We start from the raw sequence: 24,967 nt of genomic DNA, 5'->3' as shown, positions 1-24,967 counted from the left end.
AGTGTGTCCTGGTGCTACGCCTGGTCATGGGATACATCACCTTCTTCAGCCTTGGTTTTCACCCTGAAGGGATGGGGGGGGGGGGGGGGGGTTGTTTTTGCAGAGCACATCATGTTTTTTGCTATTATCTCTTTGATAATCTTTCAACTGTCAAGTATTTCTGGCATTTGATGATATTTCAGCCAGCCTCTCCTGGTCAACAGTGAGAGCCCTGCTGACTCATTCTCATTCATGTGTGCACATCTGCTTAGTCCTGGTGTCACGGATGTGCCCCCGTAAGGGAGCCACACTGGCCTGTGAAAAGAAATGCAACTGGCGAGCGAGCCACAGTGACATTTACAGTTCAGCAACCAAGGTTATCCTGTCTACAGATCCGCACGTGCTGTGAACGGGGTGAAGAAAAAAAGCTTATTTTCCCAGTTCATATAAGAAAAGGTAACATTTGCTGGAGTGGTTTACAAACGAGAGAAAGAGAATCTACAGATATGGATCAGCAGGCGGGAGATGTGTCTGACATTCAAATGTATATTTGGCGATAAGAAAACCACTGTAGGAATAAGCACAGTTGTTATGATCTAAGTTAAAAATAATGATAAAAAAGTAAATAAATAGAATACATATACTTTTTCTCCTAGAGTGGGAAGAGTGGGTGCACTTGATAGGAAACAGAGTATGGTCATCCCCTTAAGCTGATGTAGCCCTCAGCACAATCTATCAAGTGTTACCTCAGTGTCTGGAACAAATTCAAGGCAAAGCACAGAAAATCCTGAATTTTATTTAGAGGGTTGCAAGTGCATCTCGCATTGAGACACTGATAAAAAAGAAAAATAAGAATTTTAATTAAAAATTCACCAACTATGTATATTTTATTAATTTAAGGAGAATTGAAAGTTACATGAACTCAGAGCAATCGTAAATCCATCATTTTTAACGTTGCCTGCACAATCTGGTGGTACTGGTCGTTGAATAATAATAACATCAGCAATCACACTGGTTGAATATAAGTGTCACGTTAGCCATGCAGTTCTGTTTGTGTGTGTGTCTGCCACCAGATAAAAGACTGGAGGACAGTGCTTTTGTTAGCCACTGATAGCCTTCCCCATGTAGTCGAAGTATTGAATGGCGCAACAATCGGAGAAACTGTGAAAACTCTTCTGAGCAAACAAAAGACTCGGTGTTAAACGAGGCAAAAAAATGTGAGTTAGACAGGAAACAAAAGTGAAATAAGAGTGAAACCCTGGGCAGGCATTCATACCATGGAGAAAACTTCGGGACTTGAGTTTGTTGAAAAAGCAGCTTTACGTTGGCATTATTCCCACCAGACTAGTATGTAACAAAATATAATAATAATAGAACTAATACAAGCAGATGCTTTAGAAACTGAAAGTGTCTTGTGTGTGGGAAGCCTGAAGGTAAGCAGTCACTTTAACTGTCTCGGACCAGGAATCTTTGGTGTCTCAGGCAACTGTATTAACCACTATAACATGGAGCCACTACCAAACAACATTACCTTTATGCTCTATGATAAGCATCTGTCACTATTTTCCAGCATAGACTCATTAAAGACATATTCACTGATTATGAAGTCTACCTCCAAAACTTCACAAACAAAAAGAAGATCACTCCCACGTGTGGCTGTATGACTAAAACAATGGCTGTTATGGTGCTTGTTCTGCTGCGTGCACCTGACATCTAAGAATCCTTCAAACCTACAAAACAATCTTTTTACATGGAGAAAAAAAAAGATGGAAATAGAGACGTGGTATTTTGCATAAATACCTCCCCCACATACCAGGAAAACAAATGCAACTGTGAACAAACAAATGAGCTTGTGTGCATTTCTGTTGAGCACACAAGTGTGTTTATTGTTTGCTTTGAGTCTTTGCCACCTGAAGGCAATGTGGTGTCAACCCAGTACTCCTCTTACTTCACTTTAGTTTGAAAATCGTGCTTCTAAAGGTGTTCAATCTAGAAGCAAGTTCAGTAATAATCAGATTCAGGCATCAGTGCACAAGTATTTAAACTAAATCACATGTTTAGAAGATGGAAAGTGAAAGTCTAGGAGCAATGGAAAGTGAAAAGCAAAACAGATATGGCAAAGTTAAATACGATTTTTGAAAAAGAGAGGGAGAGAGATGGGATGAGGCTTTTTACAAGGTGGTGTGTGTGCACCACTGGAGCAATGTTCTGATTTAGACTTCTCAGTCAAACAGCAAACGGCTCTTTAAAGAGGCACACTTGTCAGGAAGGCAGGGAGGAGTGCCGAGATAGAAGGCAAGAGGAAGGAAAGGAGCAGGAAAAAAAGGAAAAAGTCAGGTAACAAAGACCCATCACATCCTTGACAAGCCCTTCCACCATATCACCACGCTACATCACACAGAGAATAATGCATTATTCCTGTGGGAGGGTGGTCCTTATCTGCACACACCCACTACATGCTCATATCTAAGAAGATACAAATTAGAACTTCCTCCTGGAACTGCACAACATCAAATTAGAGAAATGGGATGCAGAAAAGTGTGCAAATGAATATGGAAGGAGAGAGGAGGAGTAACAGGGAAGTGTGACTTGTTTGTTGCTCCCCCCCCCAAAAAAAAAAAAAAAAAAAACTGTAGCTCTTTGGTGTCTGGGAAAAGGGGGAATGAGGTGGGGCAGATCACAGCCCATGGGGAAGAAATAACAAAAAAGAGAGGAGGTTGTATGTAAGGCTGAGAATTTAGAAGAACTGCTTCCAAATTGATCTGATCAGAACCAGTTTCCTGAATCAATTATCCCCTATTGCTTCACAAATTAGATGCAAATTTACAAACAAAACATTAAAAAAAAGAAAGAAAGAAGATACTGTGTTTCTGGCACCAGATGTGTCTGACAACAGTTCCCATTAAGCAAAGGCAGTGACATCAGTGAAACCAAAACAACAGTAATAGTATGTTGTATAAATCTAAATGTATCTTAACAGAACCATTATGATATAACAAAGCAGAGAATACAGTTTAAACAAATAAAAAAAAGTGTATGAAGAAGTTAAAGAAAAAACTGTTTCTAATAAACTTGGCAGTGTATGCAGCAAGGCACATCTAACAAGTCCAGGGTGTGTTCAAAAACAACGCACTGCAGTAGGTTGTTCAGATAAACAATTTTGTGTGAGTCCAGACACGATAACAAGCACTAGGTATAGCTTGCAGATAAGGTTGCAAACACAGTATTGTGCATTTGGCTCACCTTATTTCTCAAGGTAGTGATTATATTTTCATTTCACTAGAGTATACTTTTCACTGTTGGACATTTTAGAACCGTTACCCTTGGGGAAACATAACTTTACCAATACATGTACTTTCAGAAGAAGAGTAATAATTAGCACGTAAAGCAATTCAAGTCAAAGAAGAGGGGAACTAAATGGTGAGAGGAGAGGAGAGGGCTTTATAACCAGCAGACTGAGGTGAGTCAGATCAGATCATCAGATACTCAGACAGTCAGTCACAGAACTGCAGTCAATGAAAGAGACTGATGCCTGTCTGGGAGCTGGGAGCCCCATGTTGTGACTAGATGCTGTGAATCATTCTGTACCTTTACAACAGCAGGAAGAGAGCCATCAGCAGGTGAGGGAGAGCAGCAAAAAGGAGCTCAGATGACTAAAGCATAAGGCTGACTAAGCTGTCTAAACACACGCATTTGCACACCTACCAAGAGGCACGTGCATGCATCCAAACGCAAAGGTGATCATGGGTCTCAAATATTTTGTTAATGATGCAAGCAAGGGAGGCAAATGCTTTCTGGTAATGAGTGGTCCATGCTTTGTAGTGATCAGCACTCAGTCTTTCCAAATATGCCTCATCCAAGTGCTAAACTCGAGACATAAAATCTCCATTACACCAGCTGTGTAATAACCCCATTCAGCCTAAATCACCAGCCAACAAAGGAACAAGGTGAGGGGAAAGCCTTTGAAAAGGAGCTTCAAAAATTCACAAAACATTTCTACCAGATTGCTAGTGCTGTGAAATTATAAATTAATATATGTGAAATATTTGACATATATTACTAGATTTAGTAGATATTAATAATATATGATGGATGGTTATGACTATAACCTAAAAACAACCAGAAGGGTCAGACAAAGTTAATACTTTCAGCCTAGTATAAGCAGCATAAGCACATGCATGTTACATAATGCTCATAATTCACAATTCTCAGCGCTGTATTCATTTGCACATGTTGTTTATACCAAACATTTTGAGCCACTCATTAGCACTACAAAACAATGCTCTTTTTTCTTTTTGCACATTAAAACACCGCTGCATCACATTCACAGGCAGACTCTGGTCAATGATCTACCAAAAGCCTATTTGGCAAACACAAATGCACGACAGAGTAAAAGTTTAACAGTTTTACTACTGCTTATGTTAACAGCTGCCATCTAAGATTGGCAGTTGGGGTGTTCTGACTTTCAGAGTTTGAAATTCAACCTGAGAGGCTGTTACAATTGAAAATGATGATTTCCAACTACAAGTAGAAAGAAACTGAAAACCAGGAAACACCCGGTGCCAGTGGTATCTTTATTATTACTGGTTATTTACCTAAAATAAAAGGTAACAAAGAAAACTGATATATTCTACTTTAGTTAGAAAACTTGCATGCTATTATTTTTAATTGACTGCTAATATTGGGTATATAATTGGCAGCCTTTAACAGCTTTTACATCTAATTTTGTAAAGTCACTTTGAGGTGATCTCCAGCTTGTTGTGTTGAGCCATTTTTAATCCCATAATTTTCAGCATAATTACCAGTTTAGCAAATTGCAAAGATATTACATTGCTAGCTGGCTTTATCAAAAACTACTTAGCTGTTATGTGGAAAATGAATACCAAATAGTCTTTAGCATTTGCCCCACAAATTATCATGAGGTCTTACCAGTGTCAACGCCAGTGAGTTAAGCTCCCATTCTTGTCAGGCTATCATGTTGTATCTATTCTCTTTTAAACGTGCAAAAAAGGAACAAACAAAATCAATATGAACACGAGTGCAAAGTTCCTCTCTGTGTTCGTGGGACTTCCTTATTTGTGATCAATGTCTGCTTTGATGAACATTAAAAGAGCCAATGATTCATCTGAGTTTCCAGGGCTGCAGACATGCAACGGTTGCAAAGTGAAAGTTAAATTTAAAAATAAAATTGAATGAATGTATTCTGAATACTTGGACAATATGTTTAAGTAAACCATAGTTTTATCTCAAATTGCAACAGTTTTTCCAATCCACACCCTAGTGCACATGGCTGGCTGAGCTATAGTAAGTACCAAGCTAATACAAGGGTGGCACGTGCCAGGTGACACTAAGAGTGGATTGATAGGCACTGGGGCTTCTTTTGCTTCACTTCCAGGTCACCCAGATGTTAAAGTCAATGAGGAGACAGGCCCTTCTCCTGCAAATTAGAGAAGAGGACACTGCATGAATAATTCATTGCAATAGTATGCAAATGTGTTAATCTTATCCTATTACCCCTAAAAGCCTGTAAGCAGGGAAGGATTGACCACAGTTTTAAATCTTGTACAACCCTTAGCAGTCGAGGCAGAACTGCTTCGTTAGTGAGGCTCACGTGGCCCATGTTAAAATATGGAAGTTAAATAGGCTACGTACGTTTTTTTTAGTGAGGTTAATCTCCATTACAAAGGAAGATAATTCAGCTTAGAGCATCATAGACTCCAGTGGAAGAAAGTCACCACAGCTGTAGAGCATAATTTAATCAAGTCTACCTTCACCCTTACACTGGCTACTCATAAAAACACAAGCACTAACACTGGTTATGAGATCAGAAGAATGCATTAGTTGCACAAGCGTAACAAGCCATCAGTAACATGCTTGCCACATGAAAGTAGTGAACCTGAAAATAACAACAACAACAAAAGAGTCATCTTCATGGGAATGAAAAGCCTTTTTCAATGGGAGAGAGTTAAAGGTAATGTTGAAAAAAGGAAGCATGGTGTGTGTTAAGGTACTGCACTTTCCTCCTTTTTACCTTTTGATGTGGAAATGACCAAAGCTAGGAACAAAGAACATGCTCTCATGGATAATGGTGTGGGAAATGAAATGGGACCTTAACTACAACTTATGAATGAGTTAAAATTAAAGTAGCAGTGCAAGATGGGCTACTATTCTTTATGGATTATCACGTCATTATGTTCATTTTATATATAAAAAAGATAAAATTCCCCTCTCGGTCATTTGGGCGGTCTATCCTTCAAGCTCAGGTCCTGTACCAGAGGCCTGGGAGCTTGAGGGTCCTGCACCCTTCTGGAGAGTGATCTAGGATGTTGTTCCTGGGATCTGCTGGAGCCACTTGCCTAGCTTGGGAGTTACTGCACCTAGTGCTCCGATTACCACTCGGACCACTGCTACCTTCACCCTCCACATCTTCTTCAGCTCTTCTCTGAGTCCTTGGTACTTCTCAAGTTTGTCGTGTTCCTTCTTCCTGATGTTGCTGTCATTTGGTATCACTATGTTCATAACAGTGGTCTGTTCAGTAGTCACATGGTTAACCACTCTCATCTAGACTGTTGCATGTATATAACTATTTCAAGAATTGTGATTTTATAGAGAATGAAATTAATGTTTTTACTGATCCTTCACTTTCCCCCCAGAACTACAGGTCAGGTCTTCCTCTGCAACATCTCCTGAATGGACTGCCACAATTTTTGTACATACATTCTCAAATCCCAGATGGACCACTGCAAATAGAGTCGGCAGCAAGAAGAGAACTCCTTAAAGCAGCAACGTGCAACAATGAACACTGTTGACAACTGAAATGCAGGGCAATAAAACTGAAGTTTATTGTTGGAACGAGAGGCTCGTTCTTTGCTTTCACCTGTATTTGCAACCAGCTCAACTTGTATGTGCCTTCAGAGTTAAAAACATTGCATGAATATAATGATTGGCATCAACACAACTCTGCCACTCATTGCAGTTGTCACAAAAATTGCTCAAAGAATATTGCAGAGGAAATGAAAACACGAAAATGGAAACGAGTTAAGGAACAAATGCCACTTAATTCTACATTACCTGAATTTCCTATTTCTGATTTTCTTCTTAACCTCCCAAATGTGATTCAAACAGCATTCAAGATATGTTTTCTTATATTTTCTTATGTTTTAAGTTTCAAAGAATCAGGCAGACAGGAGGCTTTCTTCCTCCTTTCTGCAGGTGTTGTTCAAACTTTTTTACACGTATGAAAAGTGTCTTCTCAATACTAAACCAAAAATCTAACACAGGCCAAGATGTTCAAACATCTTAGTGCATAATGCAGCCCTCCAGGTACAATCTTCTCTTCATATAAATACAAATCTGTGTTGTATCTAAGCAACAGGCCATGTTGCTGACCCTCCGGAGAGGAGTGTGTGTTTGAGGCATTAGCTGCAGACTTAAAGCTTGATGAATGTGTGGAGGAGGTCCACCAAGAATCTTAGACACCCATGGATCAATGGCCAGGTAATTTATGACACGAGGCCATGGAGAGGAGAACTGCATCTATTCTTTTTCCCCTGTGAGTTTTCCTCACAACGTGAGACTCATTGTGGTGATTTAGATTCACAGTAAGATAAATTACCCATTAGCTCTCTCCACAGAAAACAAAGGCTCAAAACAAATACTCATTTTACATGCATAGTTTAGACAAAATGATCCTAACTTAACTGAACATGACTACATTCGTTAGGCTCATTAAGTCACTGCCTTGCATTTCCTCAAGGCTGACTCAAACAAGGCTGAAAAAATAACTATGAATTGAAATCTGTGTAGACTTTTTTTTTCCTTTCTTTTTTTTTTTTTACATAGCACACATACAACAACTTTAACATTCTCTTAACATTTCAGATTCATCATAAGTCACTTAATTAAAAACACTTCTGTGGCCCCAAAACAAATTATGCTTGTACTGAAAAACAGAATCAGATACAGATGAATCATATTTTACTGGAAGCCAAAATCACCATATGAGCTTCTGGCAACCAATCCGAACAGATGAGAGTGTGAAACATACTGATAAGCTTTGATATGTCTCTATATTTTTCCAAATTACAGAATGTTAGTCACACATGCAACGAATCCCAGAATAAAAAAAAGAAAAAAAGGAAAAATAAATTGCAGAACTCTATGCAGTCATGTGTTCTCTATGATCATCATCAAGCGTGGCCACCTATACAAAAGCTAAAAATTTGGCAGTTTTCTGGTCTGGAGCATTCAGGTATGAGTTAACACTATGCCACAATCCTACCAAAGAAAGCTAGGTCAGAGTGTGCAGAGAAATGTCAACAACAAAAAAAACATCGCAGACTCTATAGGCCTAAGTTAGCATGTTTTTTTTTAAAGAAACACTGAAAAAGTATGGCTTGGCAGAAGAAAGCCTATTCTCTCTAAAAAGAACATGGTTAAATGGCTTAGTTTGCCAAGTTACATCTAAACAAACTACAGGACCTCTGGAACAATGTCCTTTGCACAGACAAACACAAAGACAACTTGTTTGCCTGCAATGTACAGAGGCACGTTTAGAGAAAACCAAACTCGATATATCAGCACAAACACCCTATACCAACCATTAAGCACACTGGTGGTTTGGGCTTTTGCAGCTACAGGGTCTGGGCACCTTAAAGGCACTGATCTCTCTGAACTCCTCTTCATTCCAAAGTATTAGAGTATAATATGAGGTTGTGTGTTGACAGCTAAGACTGTCTTATGCAACAGAACAATGACCCAAGTACACCAGCAATCTACAACAGTGGCTGAAAAAAAAAAACCTGTTGCACTAATCCAATCAAATTCCAGACCTCAACACTATTGAAATCATGTGGCAGGAGATGGAGAACAAACAATGTGAGAGACTGACAAAATCAAACAGAAAACTATTACCTCAAGTTATTGCTACTAAAGGTGGTTCTACTGTACAAGCTACTTAATCATGAATTGTTCTTAGTGTTTCACAGGATTTAAGTTTGTTTGTTTTTTTTTCACATGGCTGTGGATGAATTTGAGAACACAAATGGCAAACAAGGTTTTCTCAAAGATTAAATAGTCCTGTACTATTCCTTTTGCAGACTGGGGCAGCCAGGGATCCACCAACCTTCCAATTAGTAAAAAGGTCCTTTACCAGCTGCCACCTTGGCTTTAAGAAAAATTGAAAGCAAGAAATGCTACTTGTAGAAATACATTATGCCAAAAGTCAACAAGCTAGTGCTGTCTATACGTCAGCTCTTTGTTTAAGGAGGCTATCAGGTACACTGAGGGGCTGCGGCTCTGTGCTCTAGATGCCTGTGATTATCTCCAAGGTGACTAATGCTATTAACATGGAGAACAGCCTGTTAATTATCCAACTGGCTGTGGGACCGAGCTCAGCCCACTTCAATCATCATACAGCTTGGATTAACAATCGTTCAGTCATCACACATCTTAGATGTGACACACAATGCACCAATCAGCCAATTTACAGATTAGGTGATTGGACGGGTGGATGCTGTAAGATACAGTTTACATACTGTCAGTGATATACTGGACAATGGTGACCTAAAACTACAATGAGGTGTCCATTACCTAGGAGGTAGAGCACGTCATCTACTAATTGGAAGCTTGGTGGATCCCTGGCTGCTCTAGGCTTTATGCTAAAGTAACTTGCACTACATAAGAAGAACTCCCATTACAACAACAGGCTTAAAAAAGCTACCTGAACAGCAAACAACTCGTTCACATAATCCATGCATCTAATCAGTCAGTCAGTATCCAATGTAAATTTATATTTTTCATGAAAAAGCCATAGAAAAATATGGTACTCACATAGTGCTTTTCGACTTTATTTAAGCACTCAAATTGCTTTCTTACCACAAGCCTCATTTATCCATGCACACATCCATTTTTTTCCCTCTGTCTAAGTGCCATTAACCTAATGCTCACACACTCACACAGATGCATTAGGGGTAACTCAGGGTTTAGTATCTTACCCAAGACTAGAGGGTCCGAGGATGGAACCATCAACTCTGATTGGTATACGAGCTGTTGCTCTATATAAAATACCAGACCTTCAGCATCCATTATACTTTTTTCTCATGAAATTCCCAGTTTCTTTATTAGGATAATAGGAAATAATTACTCTCAGCTTGAAGTCACACCTATTTATGATTGCCCAACTTTGATAAATAGATTATTATTTAGACTCAGCAGAAGGAAAGGCACATTGCTTCTTACTGCAAGGTATTTTTGGCCTCTGCTTTGCCCATTACCGTCTGAATAAGGACTGGATATTAACAGCCTTTTCATTCAGACAGACAGGATGCTCCTGATAAACACTGAGTGTTGTTTTCTATCAAAAATGTATGTAATATATACATTTTTGATCTATATGATGTCCGGTTTGCTACTTTAAACAAGTTTATGTCACAGAAAAAAAACTAACATTTATAAATATTTATAAATATTACTGTAACTGTAACTTGTATTTTTCACTTCTACAGTTCCTTTGATATAGTCCACCGGATCTTATATAATATTCTGTAATAACAGCATTTATTTATTTTGACAAATATTAAAAGCAACGTGACCTGCGTCAATACAAATTAATCACAGTTAGCTTGGATTTCGAGAGCTGCTTGCAATCCCTATAATTACTGCCTACACTGAAGGGGTGTTATTTCTTTTTTGGGGGTGGCTTTCCTCAACTTATGCATGCAACCGTCAGGCCTTAATGAAGCAACTCTGTTTACACTTTAGCTTGACAGCTTAAGGTCAGTGAATCCTGTCCTCTGTCACAATGTATCACAATGACATCAAACTTTTTTGGCCCTGATCACCCTGTGTAGTTGAGTCAACAACATTATGTATTGGGAGCACACTTCCTGTTTACATCTCTGCTGCAAATTACAAAGGAAAGCTTGTTGGCACTGTCCCTCACAATTAATCATGAACAACACTGTCACAGCGGTAAGAAAAACAGACAAAAAAGCCCTTAAAAAAGCATGCAAGTCATCGTCTGCTATGTTTTTGTATATTTCTGAGCTTTGCTGCTTGAAAAAAATCTGTCACTTCATGACAGTTAATTATCCATTTACACTGCTTGTTCTACATTATCAAAGGAAACAGTCATAAGTTATCAACAACTGTCTCTATGATCTTCGATGCTCCATTCCAGTTAAAATTGAATTAACTTTTTGCATATCTGTGATCCACCTGTCCTGGGTCCTTCGAGGTAGACCGGAGCTAAATCTGAGACATCAAAAAGCAGACAGCAAAAGGGCTTAACTTTTATCTTTTTTTAAACACAGTCAGAGCAAGAAAGAGAGAAGTCTGGAAGAGTACAAGAAACAAAGAGCCTTGTCAGACGGATACAGCAATGGTGGATAGCAAGGCAGGATCAAACGTCCAGTTTCTGCCGGTAATCCTCCTCAAAAGGAGAAGCAGGGGAGGTGGGAGATAGGGCAGGAGAGGTGGAACGGAGAAGAGAGGAAGCTGGTTGCTGTGCCATGGAAAGCAAATGTTACTGGCTTTTTCATCCAGCAGGCGAGGCGACGCCAGCCCCTCCACAGCTCTCCAGACTGTCTGGCACACGGGCCACAGGAGGAAACCTTTGGAAAGATCACAGCCCAAAGCCTCAAGCATGGAAAGACTATGTGTATATTATGTGTGTGTGGGTGTGTGTGAGAGTGAGAGAGAAAGAGAAAGAGAAAGAGAGAGTGTGCATGGCCATATGTAGCTGCTTATGCCTTTCAGATGTAACACTGTGGCTGTCTCTTACAGTGGGGCAAAAAAGTATTTAGTCAGCCACCGATTGTGCAAGTTCCCCCACTTAAAATGATGACAGAGGTCAGTAATTTGCACCAGAGGTACACTTCAACTGTGAGAGACAGAATGTGAAAAAAAAAAATCCATGAATTCACATGGTAGGATTTGTAAAGAATTTATTCGTAAATCAGGGTGGAAAATAAGTATTTGGTTAATAACAAAAACACAACTCAATACTTTGTAACATAACCTTTGTTGGCAATAACAGAGGTCAAACGTTTACTATAGGTCTTTACCAGGTTTGCACACACAGTAGCTGGTATTTTGGCCCATTCCTCCATGCAGATCTTCTCAAGAGCAGTGATGTTTTGGGGCTGTCGCCGAGCAACACGGACTTTCAACTCCCGCCACAGATTTTCTATGGGGTTGAGGTCTGGAGACTGGCTAGGCCACTCCAGGACTTTCAAATGCTTCTTACGGAGCCACTCCTTTGTTGCCCGGGCGGTGTGTTTTGGATCATTGTCATGTTGGAAGACCCAGCCTCGTTTCATCTTCAAAGTTCTCACTGATGGAAGGAGGTTTTGGCTCAAAATCTCACGATACTTGGCCCCATTCATTCTGTCCTTAACACGGATCAGTCGTCCTGTCCCCTTGGCAGAAAAACAGCCCCATAGCATGATGTTTCCACCCCCATGCTTCACAGTAGGTATGGTGTTCTTGGGATGCAACTCAGTATTCTTCTTCCTCCAAACACGACGAGTTGAGTTTATACCAAAAAGTTCTACTTTGGTTTCATCTGACCACATGACATTCTCCCAATCCTCTGCTGTATCATCCATGTGCTCTCTGGCAAACTTCAGACGGGCCTGGACATGCACTGGCTTCAGCAGCGGAACACGTCTGGCACTGCGGGATTTGATTCCCTGCCGTTGTAGTGTGTTACTGATGGTGACCTTTGTTACTTTGGTCCCAGCTCTCTGCAGGTCATTCACCAGGTCCCCCCGTGTGGTTCTGGGATCTTTGCTCACCGTTCTCATGATCATTTTGACCCCACGGGATGAGATCTTGCGTGGAGCCCCAGATCGAGGGAGATTATCAGTGGTCTTGTATGTCTTCCATTTTCTGATGATTGCTCCCACAGTTGATTTTTTCACACCAAGCTGCTTGCCTATTGTAGATTCACTCTTCCCAGTCTGGTGCAGGTCTACAATTCTTTTCCTGGTGTCCTTCGAAAGCTCTTTGGTCTTGGCCATGGCGGAGTTTGGAGTCTGACTGGTTGAGGCTGTGGACAGGTGTCTTTTATACAGATGATGAGGTCAAACAGGTGCCATTCATACAGGTAACGAGTGGGGGACAGAAAAGCTTCTTACAGAAGACGTTACAGGTCTGTGAGAGCCAGGGATTTTCCTTGTTTGAGGTGACCAAATACTTATTTTCCACCCTGATTTACGAATAAATTCTTTACAAATCCTACCATGTGAATTCATGGATTTTTTTTTCACATTCTGTCTCTCACAGTTGAAGTGTACCTCTGATGCAAATTACTGACCTCTGTCATCATTTTAAGTGGGGGAACTTGCACAATCGGTGGCTGACTAAATACTTTTTTGCCCCACTGTAATTGGAGGCTTTAGCCCACGTACAGTGTCTGTAATCCACAACATGGCAGCAGTATAAACAGACCCCAAAAATACAAGGTTATACCTCTTTTCATGCCTCAAAAGATATGAATATGAGTGGTCTATTTCTGTACCACTGTATGGGCGCAGCGCACTTCATGTGAAATGCTAGAAAATATTTCACGTTAGCTTTAAAAATGTACCAGAAACAGAACATTAGGACAAATCAATCTGTTTCCTTCACATTTTAACAGCTTCTATGGATTTTTCATGATCACACTTCACCATGAATGTATGTGCATTTAAAATACCAATCTAGTTGAACTTACATGCATTAATGCATTAATCCAGTGTACAATGACTCAGTGTACACGGTAAACAGAGCTTTGGATTGACATATGCTTCCATCTAGATTACATCTTTCTTTTCCTCCAGTTAAGTACTGCTTATTTCAGCAAGACAGTGCTAAATAACATAGATCATCAGCAATAGGATGGGGCAGCTGTGGCTCAGAAGGTAGAGAAGGTAGAGTTACTGAACCAGGAGTGCAAGTGTTTGTACATTTATGTGCAAAAAACACTTATGTGCATGAGGTTTGTAGTAAGAAAGCGATTTGAGTGCTTGAATTGACTAGAAAAGTGCTACATAAGAACCAGTCCATTTAAAAGCTTGCACTCTAAACCTGCCTGTCTTCATCCGACAATGAAAACGTTCTCTTTGTAGCTGTTTAAAAAAGAAAAGTTACACAACCAAAGAATAACAATTCACCTGTAACTTGAATTTATTTTATATTAAAAAAAAATAAATAGACATGTCAATTTTGTGTTAGTTTGGTTTTGCAAATTGTCACTTCTGTTCTGCTTGTTTTGTACAGTTTACTCAGTATTCCATTTTTTTTAATGAGGTTGTAAAAATTATATTGAGTCACAAGCCAAAAAAAATGTTTTTTTATTTCTTTCCTTTGAAGTTACTCAGGTTCTGAGGCTTTAACCTGGCTATGCTTCTTTTTCTTATTAACTGCTTTTAAAATAGCAAAAACTGAAACTATCACTGTCAGGGTTCCTGGGTCGGTGACCCAGTGCTTTCCGTTTTGTTCATGTTCAGTTTATTTTGCCACTTCCTGTTTCATTTCCTGTTTGTTCCTGTGTCACCTCGTCTCGTGCCATTAGCCAGATTATGTTCAGCTGTGTACTCACCGGTCTCTCATTATCATCCTCATCAGTCTGTGTATTTAAGTCTTCTGTTTCCACTCGTGCTTTGTCGTGTCATTGATGATGTTTAGGCTGTGTTGTTGTTTCCGCCAGTGTTCGGTCAGCCAGCCAGCCAGCCAGCCAGTCAGTCAGTCCGTCCTTCGTTCGTTCATTCAGTCAGTCGTCCAGCCAGCCATGTCCTTCCTCTGTTCTGTGTGTTCATTCCATCATCAATAAATCACCCAGCTTCACCTACCTGCGAGTCCTGCGTTTGGGTTCCTTCTTCCTCGCCTCCACTCCACAACGCCTGACAGAATGACACGACCCGTGCCACGAAGACACGATTGGGACCCAGCGGACTCGGACCTCAACGAGCGGCAGGTGGCAGCGCTTTACCGTTGGGCAGAGTTGGTCAGGGGAGAACAGCGGCTCTTCGCGGAGCGAGAGCACGTCTTCGAGGGGACTCGCCTGGCTCTGGGCGGGCCTCGGAGACGCCGCGTTCCCCCACCTGCTGCCACACCTGCCTCGGAGCATTTGCCGCGGAGAGCGGACGTTTCGTGCCGCGTTTCGGCCGCTCCCACTCTCGCCGCTCCGCTCCTCGTTCGCACACCCGCCGCCTCATTCGCCAGACCTCCACCTTCGCCACGGCACCGCGGCTACGCCTCCCACCTCGACTCAATGGAGGCTAACGCGCCAGGGGCTCAGCTGTTTACCCCGGCCGCTTCCTCTTCCCGAAGAAAGCGGCGCACACGCCGCCATAATATGGACTATTTTCAACCACTCCCGGTGGTGAGTTCCACTAACTGTTTTCCACATCCATCGTCTGATTATTCACATAAAACACATAACAGATCCACCACCGATCCATGGGGGGATTTCCTCCTGGATGATGTAGACTGGGAAGAGTTTTTCTGCTGTGCTCCCGCAAAGACTGTAAATCGTGGTGGCAGAAAAAACAGACTGAACTCTGATAAACCTGCCAGTAGCACACACCCGGTCACCATTTCCACACCCGTCACTCAGCCATTCCCCACCAGCACGGCAGCCCAGATTTGGCCTTCTTCTTCAGCCATTTCACCTCCTCAGATGTCTAGGGCCCGGCCTACACCCACACCGGTGCCAGCTCCCAGGAGGAAGGCAGCTGCGACGCAGTCTACCTCCACATCCACTCTTGTTTCCCGGGTGGGGGTGACTGGTGTCCAGCCACCTCCCGTGCCTGTCCCAGCGCCCAGGCTGAGGGCAGCCTCAACCCAGCCTGACCTCCCTGGAGGCTTGGAAGAGCTAACCGGCCCACCTACTGCTTCACCTCTTCATCCACCTCCTGATCCAACCTTTCACGCCCTCGCACTGTCCCTGGTTAGGCTAGCTGAAGTGTCCCCTGCTCAGGCACCAGCCTTATTAGCCCAGGCCGCCATCTTATCCCCCTCGGTAACTCTGTCATTAGCTCAGCCATTAGCATCGCCAACCTCTGTTCATCCCTTAGCTTCCCCACTCCAGTCAGTTCACTCACCTGCTGTTCAGCTTCCACTCCAGTCAGTTCACTCACCTGCTCTTCAGCCTTCACTCCAGTCCCCTGTAGTCCAGTCTCCTCCCGTCCTCCAGTCCCCTGTAGTCCAGTCTCCTCCCGTCCTCCAGTCCCCTGTAGTCCAGTCTCCTCCCGTCCTCCAGTCCCCTGTAGTCCAGTCTCCTCCCGTCCTCCAGTCCCCTGTAGTCCAGTCTCCTCCCGTCCTCCAGTCCCCTGTAGTCCAGTCTCCTCCCGTCCTCCAGTCCCCTGTAGTCCAGTCTCCTCCCGTCCTCCAGTCGCCTCCCATCCAGTCGATTCAGTCCCCGGACCTGCAGCCACAGCACCCAGAGCCAGCTGTGAGCCCTCCTGCTCTCCCGCCAGGGGCCTCCGCGCCCGCTGGCCCGGCCGGTCTCCGGCCAGGGGCCTCCGCGCCCGCTGGCCCTGCCTGTCTCCGGCCAGGGGCCTCCGCGCCCGCTGGCCCTGCCTGTCTCCGGCCAGGGGCCTCCGCGCCCGCTGGCCCTGCCTGTCTCCGGCCAGGGGCCTCCGCGCCCGCTGGCCCTGTTCTGTTCCTGCCAGAGGCCTCCGCGCCCGCTGGCCCTGTTCTGTTCCTGCCAGAGGCCCGTGCGCCCGCTGGCCCTGTTCTGTTCCTGCCAGAGGCCCGTGCGCCCGCTGGCCCTGTTCTGTTCCTGCCAGAGGCCCGTGCGCCCGCTGGCCCTGTTCTGTTCCTGCCAGAGGCCCGTGCGCCCGCTGGCCCTGTTCTGTTCCTGCCAGAGGCCCGTGCGCCCGCTGGTTCTGTTCTGCGCCTGCCAGGGGCCCCTGTGCCCGCTGGTCCCGAGACTGTTCTCGCTGGAGGGCCCGAGGAGCCCGTCCAGCCGCCTGTCTCGTCCGCTGGAGGGCCCGAGGAGCCCGTCCAGCCGCCTGTCTCGTCCGCTGGAGGGCCCGAGGAGCCCGTCCAGCCGCCTGTCCCGTCCGCTGGAGGGCCCGAGGAGCCCGTCCAGCCGCCTGTCCCGTCCGCTGGAGGGCCCGAGGAGCCCGTCCAGTCTCCTGCCTCGTCAGCTGGAGGGCCCGAGGAGCCCGTCCAGTCTCCTGCCTCGTCAGCTGGAGGGCCCGAGGAGCCCGTCCAGTCTCCTGCCTCGTCAGCTGGAGGGCCCGAGGAGCCCGTCCAGCCGCCAGCTGCGGCCTCCGTGTCTTCACCCTCGCCGTCGCCTGGTCCAGCTCCGGCTTCATCATCGTCGCCTGGTCCAGCTCCGGCTTCATCATCGTCGCCTGGTCCAGCTCCGGCTTCATCATCGTCGCCTGGTCCAGCCTCAGACTCGGCTTCAGCTTCAGCTTCGCCTGGTCCTGCGGCTGCCGCGTCGCCAGCCTCTGCTTCGCCTGGTCCTGCGGCTGCCGCACCGTCGCCCCAGCCACGTTCTGGACGTCATCGCCGGCGCGGCCGCCCACCGGACCTGCTCAGCCGCCGCCGCCGCCTTCCTCGCGGCCGCCGCCGCCGCCTTCCTCGCGGCCGCCCACCGGACCAGCTCAGCGGCCGTCGCCGCCTTCCTCGCGGCCGCCCACCGGACCAGCTCAGCGGCCGCCGCCGTCTTCCTCGCGGCCGCCCACCTGAACTGTCTCGTCTCGGCCGCCGGCCACGCGGCCGCCCACCTGAACTGTCTCGTCTCGGCCACCGGCCACGCGGCCGCCCACCTGAACTGTCCCGTCTCGGCCGCCTGAACTGTTTCTGTTTTGGACTCCGTCCCTCCGTCCTGGGCCCCCTCCACCCGCCCTGTTCTGGTTTTTCTTTCTTTTGGCCGTCGGGTGCCGGCCTTTGGAGGGGGGGGTACTGTCAGGGTTCCTGGGTCGGTGACCCAGTGCTTTCCGTTTTGTTCATGTTCAGTTTATTTTGCCACTTCCTGTTTCATTTCCTGTTTGTTCCTGTGTCACCTCGTCTCGTGCCATTAGCCAGATTATGTTCAGCTGTGTACTCACCGGTCTCTCATTATCATCCTCATCAGTCTGTGTATTTAAGTCTTCTGTTTCCACTCGTGCTTTGTCGTGTCATTGATGATGTTTAGGCTGTGTTGTTGTTTCCGCCAGTGTTCGGCCAGCCAGTCAGTCAGTCAGTCAGTCAGTCCGTCCTTCGTTCGTTCATTCAGTCAGTCGTCCAGCCAGCCATGTCCTTCCTCTGTTCTGTGTGTTCATTCCATCATCAATAAATCACCCAGCTTCACCTACCTGCGAGTCCTGCGTTTGGGTTCCTTCTTCCTCGCCTCCACTCCACAACGCCTGACAATCACAAATGAACACCCAAGGCATTACATTTTTTTGAGAGAATTGTTGACACCTCTCTCTATAACCATCAGAAACATTAACATTACAAACGGCTACATAGGCACATTCAGCTGTCTTACAACAGAGGCTTTCAGCGACTGACACAAGCCCTCTCCCCAAAAAATGATTCTCCTGAAGCTAAGTGACTCTATGGCACTAACATGCCATTATATCCTCTACAATTTACAATTTACTGCAAACTAGCACAGAATTAAATTTCAGCTAGTTTTAAATATTATTTTCATAATCCATTTGTGCTGACCCTCAAATATCACAAAAAACAGAAATCCCAGAGGAACTGACTGAATGTGTATGAAAAGGGAATAGTTTAGTGTTATTTAATTGACTGATGCATAACAGAAATATGGCCAAGAAAATGAAAGCAGTGAAAGAGCAACACAGCCGATCGCAAACTGAGAAAAGCGATGCTATGAGCTATGGTCTCAGAAGCATCCCACAGGGCAGAGGTGAGAGAATCTGAGAGGCAGAAGCAGCTTGATAAACCAGCTCTCTCCACTCCATCTCCCACATAGCTGGACACTGCCTGCAGCACATCTTTAAAAATAGGAGGGAGAAAAAGCTGTCACTTTGGATTTAGCCTACTTTTCAACATGTGCATTAATTTCAAAGCAGATGGCAAAAAAAGGAGAGTGGGTTGAAGGGAGGGGCATCTCCTAAGCTGTTGAATGACACAGTGAAGTGCTTCGCATGAAAGAGGGAACGGAGAGTGTGGCGACCTAAGAAAACAGGGACAGAAATTATTTAGAGGCACATTACAGCCTTATCATGTAAAGATGATATTCTGTATCGTTTACTGCTATTAGATGTCAGCATATCCAGCTCAGGTTAGCAACATCAAAGGAGCAAGTTGTGTTCAGTAAGGAACTCACTGGAAGTATTACTCCACCAAACCTTTTATTGATCTGTGTATCTATATTTCACTTGTAGGCACTTATCATCTAAGCCCGCCATTGAGATTTGCAGGCTAAAAGGATCCAGGTATAAATCAAAGATATTTTCAAAAAAGGAATAAAAGAAGAGCAATTGAGAAATACATCTTAGTATAGATACATATCTAAAGAGAAACATCCCCTGCAGAAATTGCCAGCAGTAAACAGCTCAGCTATAAAGATCTCACAACCCCACACAGCGCTGATAAAACTGTTCCTATAAGCTGGGAGCAAGGTGAAGCAATCAACTCAACTGCAATCAGTCTATGTGTAATTAATTAACATGCAAGCCCGATGAGAGTTAAGCCTATGCACAGTCAGTTTGGTAAATCATATCACAAACAAGCTGTCCTCAAGGACAATCATTAATCATGAGATCAGCCATCATGACGAGTGTCCTTGAGGCATCTTTCTAACATGTGTTTGCTGGTCTGAATTACAAGCTTACCAGCTTCTCTAAATGCTTCCATAATGAGGTATCAAAATCAACACACCTATGGGAATTTCCTTATGTATTCATTTTTGAAAATTGCTAAAGCATGTTAGTTATTCTCATACACTGTTAAGAGAGGATCTGTCTGCTTCGGAGAGGAAAGGGGCAATGAACTAGGAGAAAGAGCATGGAGAAGTGCATCTGATGGGAGCGATGAAGGTGAAGAAATCAGTTTCTTTGTCCCAATCTAAAAAAAATGTGACACCACATCCAACATGCTATGAAAATCTGAGAGAAAGAGGAACTGAGAGCAATCTTAAAACAAACAAATAAGCCTATAAAGTGGCACAACTGTCTCCAAAGGCAGAAAACAGCTATACTCTTTAGGGGTAGAAAGCTAGCCAATTGAGGCAGAAGGCCCACAGGCAACAAGTGAAACCAATTGCAAACTGTGCCATCACCACAAAAAAGAAAAAAGAAAGAAAACAAAACAATTTCCATGTTCACTCACAATAAAACCAACTTACTGTAAAATTCACTTTCCTACATAATTGTGAGGAAGCAACACACCTAAAAGGAGTAGATTACACTGGCATGTGTATTCAAACTAGTAAGTAGACTTACAAATCTGAATAGGTCAATAGTACTTTAATCAGCTTACAAAGATAAGAAGCTCACTCTTTTGTAGTCTAAAGGTTCTTGTCAGGGAAAAAGGTCTCTGAAGAAAAATGAGCTCCACACGATCTTCTATGATTAACCAAATGTTTGATTCGTCAAACCTACATTGATCTGTGCACAAAGATACAACGAAAAGAGGACAGTTAAACTGAACTGTGCATTTTGAACGGCCAGAATTGTTTCTTGGTTTGACCAACCCCCCAAAAAAACAAACAACAACAAAAACAAAAAAACACCTGATAGATAGTAATAAGATGACCTTTAAACTCTTGAGCAAGAGTTGCCTGAAGATTTCTGCATTAAGATCAATAAAATGTCATTTTGAATAAATTCCTCTCCACTTTGCTAAAAATCTTTTACAAAGCAAATCATCAACAGTACATAGCAATTTAAAAATATAAATAAATAAAGAAAACCTGATGCAAAGCAATATTGCTCTTCGAGCTCTGACAGATGGATGTTGGCATTCTCTGAATAAACCATGATGAAACAATAATTTCCATCAACCCGCTGTACACACTGGGTGTCACACCACCAGCTAAAACTGGAGCTGCAGCGGGTAGATGTGGAGAGAGGCAATTATTTGGATACTGTTGTGAGAGAGTGGGAGTGTTAACAGTCTAATACTATTTGAACATGGATATGGTCCACTCTATTACATGCAGGGGAGCAGGCAGAGTAATGGAATATTTGATCAGCACAGAAAGCACAACAGCTCAAACACTCTGGCTATAATGTCTAGATGTCAGACAAGTCAACCATCTTTTCTTTTTTTCTATTTTAATCAACCTGATGTAGGGAAACGGAGAGAAAAAAAATTCATTGAGCATACAGTGTGCGTGATTTTTTTTTTCCTTTTTGTCTGGCCAGATTTGCTTTTTTTGCATATAAAGGACCTGAGGAAGTCCCTTAGACACAGCGAAAGAAATAAGTCCTCACCAAGATGTTCCTTCTCCTTTCCCATTGATGTGTAACATATCTGACAGGCTGACAGCTGATAAGAAAAATAATAAAAAATCTCAACTTGTTTACTGAGGTCCTGTTACTTGCCTTACACCATCCACTCATGTCCACTCATGCCAGCGATGACTGGATGATATGGTTGAAATCTACAGTCTTGAGTTACTCCCATTTATTTGTACTTTGATAGAAAAATGGTAAAACTTAGGATATTCCAAAGATCTTCTCTGTCAAGATGATCCTACACTGCCTTAATAATGCTGAGATCCAAGTTCCCGTGAGGCCAATCCATGACTGGCAGGGTTCCACTGTGTTTTTCTATCTAGGTTTGCTTTTACTGCATTGTCATGCTGAAAAATTAAGCCTTTTTCAACCAGATGCCTTCCAGCTGGAACATGGTAGATTGAAATCTAATGGTACTTCATTCAGTTCCATCAGCCTGATGTAGGGATGAATTTTGACATGATCCCCAATACTCTGGGGTTGCATTTAAGCCCCAAACTATGACAGAGCCTTCAAAGTTTGTCACAGACAGCTCTAGACACTCTCTGTTTTACCTCTTACCCGATCTCTATACATATTGATGACAATTTGAACCAGTTTTTTAAAATCTGGATTCATCTCTCCATAAGACCTGTTTTCAGTCCAGTTCTTGTGTAATTTGGAATACCTCAGCCTTTCCTTCTGGCTTCTTTACAGGCACCGTTTCACTGAAACATTTCTGATGAGGCTTCCATGAAGAGCAAATGAATCAACTGAAGTGCCAAACATGTCTCTCAGGTCCCGTGTCAGAGTTTTGATCTTTCCTTTCCTATTCCTTAAGGTTATGATTTTAAGATACTGTTCATTTGCTATATATGTTTTTTAGGCCTGACACTTATAGTGTTGTCTTCCACTTGTCCAGTTTCCTTAAGTTTTAGGAAGAATTTTAAAGGACACACTGCATACCATGTCTAGACATGCCAGGTTTTTGGCTAATAGCTCAGGGAGACCTGCCTAATGTAGTATCCAAACTAACTCAAAACAGCTAAAAAATGGAAGTCCTTTTTTTTTTTCTTAGAATAAAAAGTAAAGTAAGATTTCACACTCAGCTTCTTAACATTAGCAATGTGTACATGAACCTGTCACTTATCCGCATACCCAAATACTTCTATGCATGTACGCTTTCAATGGATCTGCCATTAGATGAAACAATATTACAACCTCAGCTCCCTTTATGCCTTACTGTCTAAACAAAAACGAATTAACTATGTTTTTAAAATGTAATATAAAGGGACTTGTACATGCTATTGGTAACGGTAATGAAGTCAAATCTCCCTTGTGACTGGGGCTATTCAGGAAAAAACAAAAACAAAAAAAACAGGTGTGTTTGACATCACAAATATCTCATTGTCTGCTCAGCCTTCACAGCACTTCCCGACAATATTCGGTGGAATTTTCATACCAGGTTACCTCACTATTAACAGACACATTAGATCGCACAGGAGGTTATTCAAATGGCTAAACAAATCAGACATAGTGAGATTCACATCCTGGGTTACAACAGCTTTTGGATGCCTATTAAATAAGTTCAAGTGACTGAGCTCATGTTTTAAAATCAGATTTAACCATACAACAATCTCATCTTAACCATGTGCCTGCCCAAACACAAACAGACAATCTCTAATATTGTTGCTAGGATTCTATAATGTAAGGGTATGAAGAAAGAAGAAATGTCATGTCATGGATAGTTTTTGTTCATCATACTCACATACAAACATCATACTCATCATTACTTGGTATATTTACAAACGCACCAGTACTTCGAGGTACATTAGCGCAATCTTTTTCAAGGTGTCTTGGTGGTTATGCCACGATTCTTCTCTGTAGTGTCTGTGTAAGTTGCTACAGTTTCTTAGAGTGACTACACAATGTTGACATCAGGACCCAAAGGGGCATAAAATATGTTCCAGAACTCTACTAGTTGTAAAACTAGCTCACTATGACTCTTGCTGTTTCTTTGAACTTGTTGACACTGCAGAATGATTTTGGGACTTCCTGGTGGTATAAGCTGATAGATAAAATACAAAATATTTAAAGTGACCAAAATGTTTGCATAGCTGTGCTTGATCTTCAGCATCAGCCACTAGTGACTGGCAGTCAGAACAAATGTTATGTTCATCTATAAAAATTTGTCAAATGTTGGCCAATATGCAGATTGTACACTTTCTTTTTTATTATTATCTCTTTTATTGGGACAGCAGTTGAACATAACAGTAGTTTGCCTTTTTACACTTTCTTTGCTGTCACATTTTAACTTATAATTGAAAAATAAAGAAGACAGAAAAAGAAGAGAAAAGAAAAGAAAAAAAACTAGGGTTAGGAGGCAGCAGAGCAGGTAGGTTTACGTAGTACTCAGTGTTGTAACATCATATACAAAATCACATCTCATATGCTTAACATAGTCTGTCCATTTAGACCATATTCCGTAGAAGGTATCCCTCTGAAGTTTAAGAGAAAATGACACTTTTTCCATCGTATAGCTCTCTTGTACAGAATGTATCCAGTCTTCTATCGTTGGTGGTTCAGGCTTAAGCCATCTTTTCATAAGAGGCTTTTTACTTGCGGCCAGAAGGATATACAGGAGTCTTCTGTCGTTGGAATTCAGTTTATCCACTGGTACATTGCACAAAAATATGGTCTCAAAAGTAGAAGGAAAAACAAATGAAAAAACATTTTGTAAATGATCATGGATTAGAGACCAATACTGGCGAATAACTTTACAGTCCCAAAAGATGTGGAAATGGTTAGCTCCGTCTCCCCCACATCTCCAACATTTATCACCAATTCCTCGATATCTTTGTTGAGCAGGGGTAATGAAAAATCTCATAATGCTTTTCCAGCAAAATTCACGCCAAACATTAGACCCAGTGGTAGCCCACTGTATCTTGCATGCGTGAGCCCAACACTTCTCTGTAATTGACAAATTACCCTCCTTTTCCCACTTCGCTTTAATATACAGAGTGCTGTCGTTTTTACACCGCCGGATGCTGTTATATAATTTAGAAATAATTTTACTTTGCGCTTCAGATGTTTCTACAAATTGTAATTCGTTTAGGTTCACTTTTAAGTTTTGATTAAAATAATTTCTGATCTGTAGATATCTAAAAAAAATCATCTGATCCCAAGTCATGTTTACTCCTTAAAGATTCAAAGCTTTGAAATGCACCCTTATGGACAAATGAATAATAATTAGTTATACCTTTTGGAATCCAGTTTTTGAATCTATTATCATATTGATTTGGAGTAAAATCTGAATCATATGCACACCATCTTAAAACCTTAGAGGCATTTTCCAAACCACCAATTTTTATTACTTCTTTCCATGCAGATATCATTATTTGTAGTATAGGTTTATCTGCCATATGTATTTTATTCTGCAATTTTATGTCCGATATTAAAGCTGAAACTGGTATTTCTTTTACTATTGTTCCTTCAGCATCTTTCCATCCGGCGGTGTAGTTTGGACAACAGAGACAAATCAGTGGTCTTAACTGAGCTGCACAATAATATTCTCGTAGACAGGGAAGCCCACG

The 24,967-nt window shown here is 42.7% G+C and overlaps 1 protein-coding gene and 1 long non-coding RNA gene across 16 annotated transcripts in view; both read right to left on the bottom strand.

The window, feature by feature from the left end:
- vav2 (vav guanine nucleotide exchange factor 2) overlaps window positions 1–24,967 on the bottom strand; it is a 213,041-nt gene that overhangs the window by 149,431 nt on the left and 38,643 nt on the right. The gene's annotated exons all lie outside the window — the stretch shown is intronic.
- LOC146514583 (uncharacterized) lies at window positions 1,071–24,457 on the bottom strand. Its single transcript, XR_014875027.1, has 3 exons — window positions 18,325–24,457; window positions 13,365–14,405; window positions 1,071–11,756 (listed from the first exon to the last, which is right to left on the bottom strand). It is a non-coding gene; the product is annotated as an uncharacterized LOC146514583 (long non-coding RNA).

Source organism: Neolamprologus multifasciatus, chromosome 7, assembly GCF_963576455.1.
Source record: "Neolamprologus multifasciatus chromosome 7, fNeoMul1.2, whole genome shotgun sequence".
NCBI classification, from domain to species: Eukaryota; Metazoa; Chordata; class Actinopteri; order Cichliformes; family Cichlidae; genus Neolamprologus; species Neolamprologus multifasciatus.
This window is presented reverse-complemented; position numbering and strand designations above follow the sequence as displayed.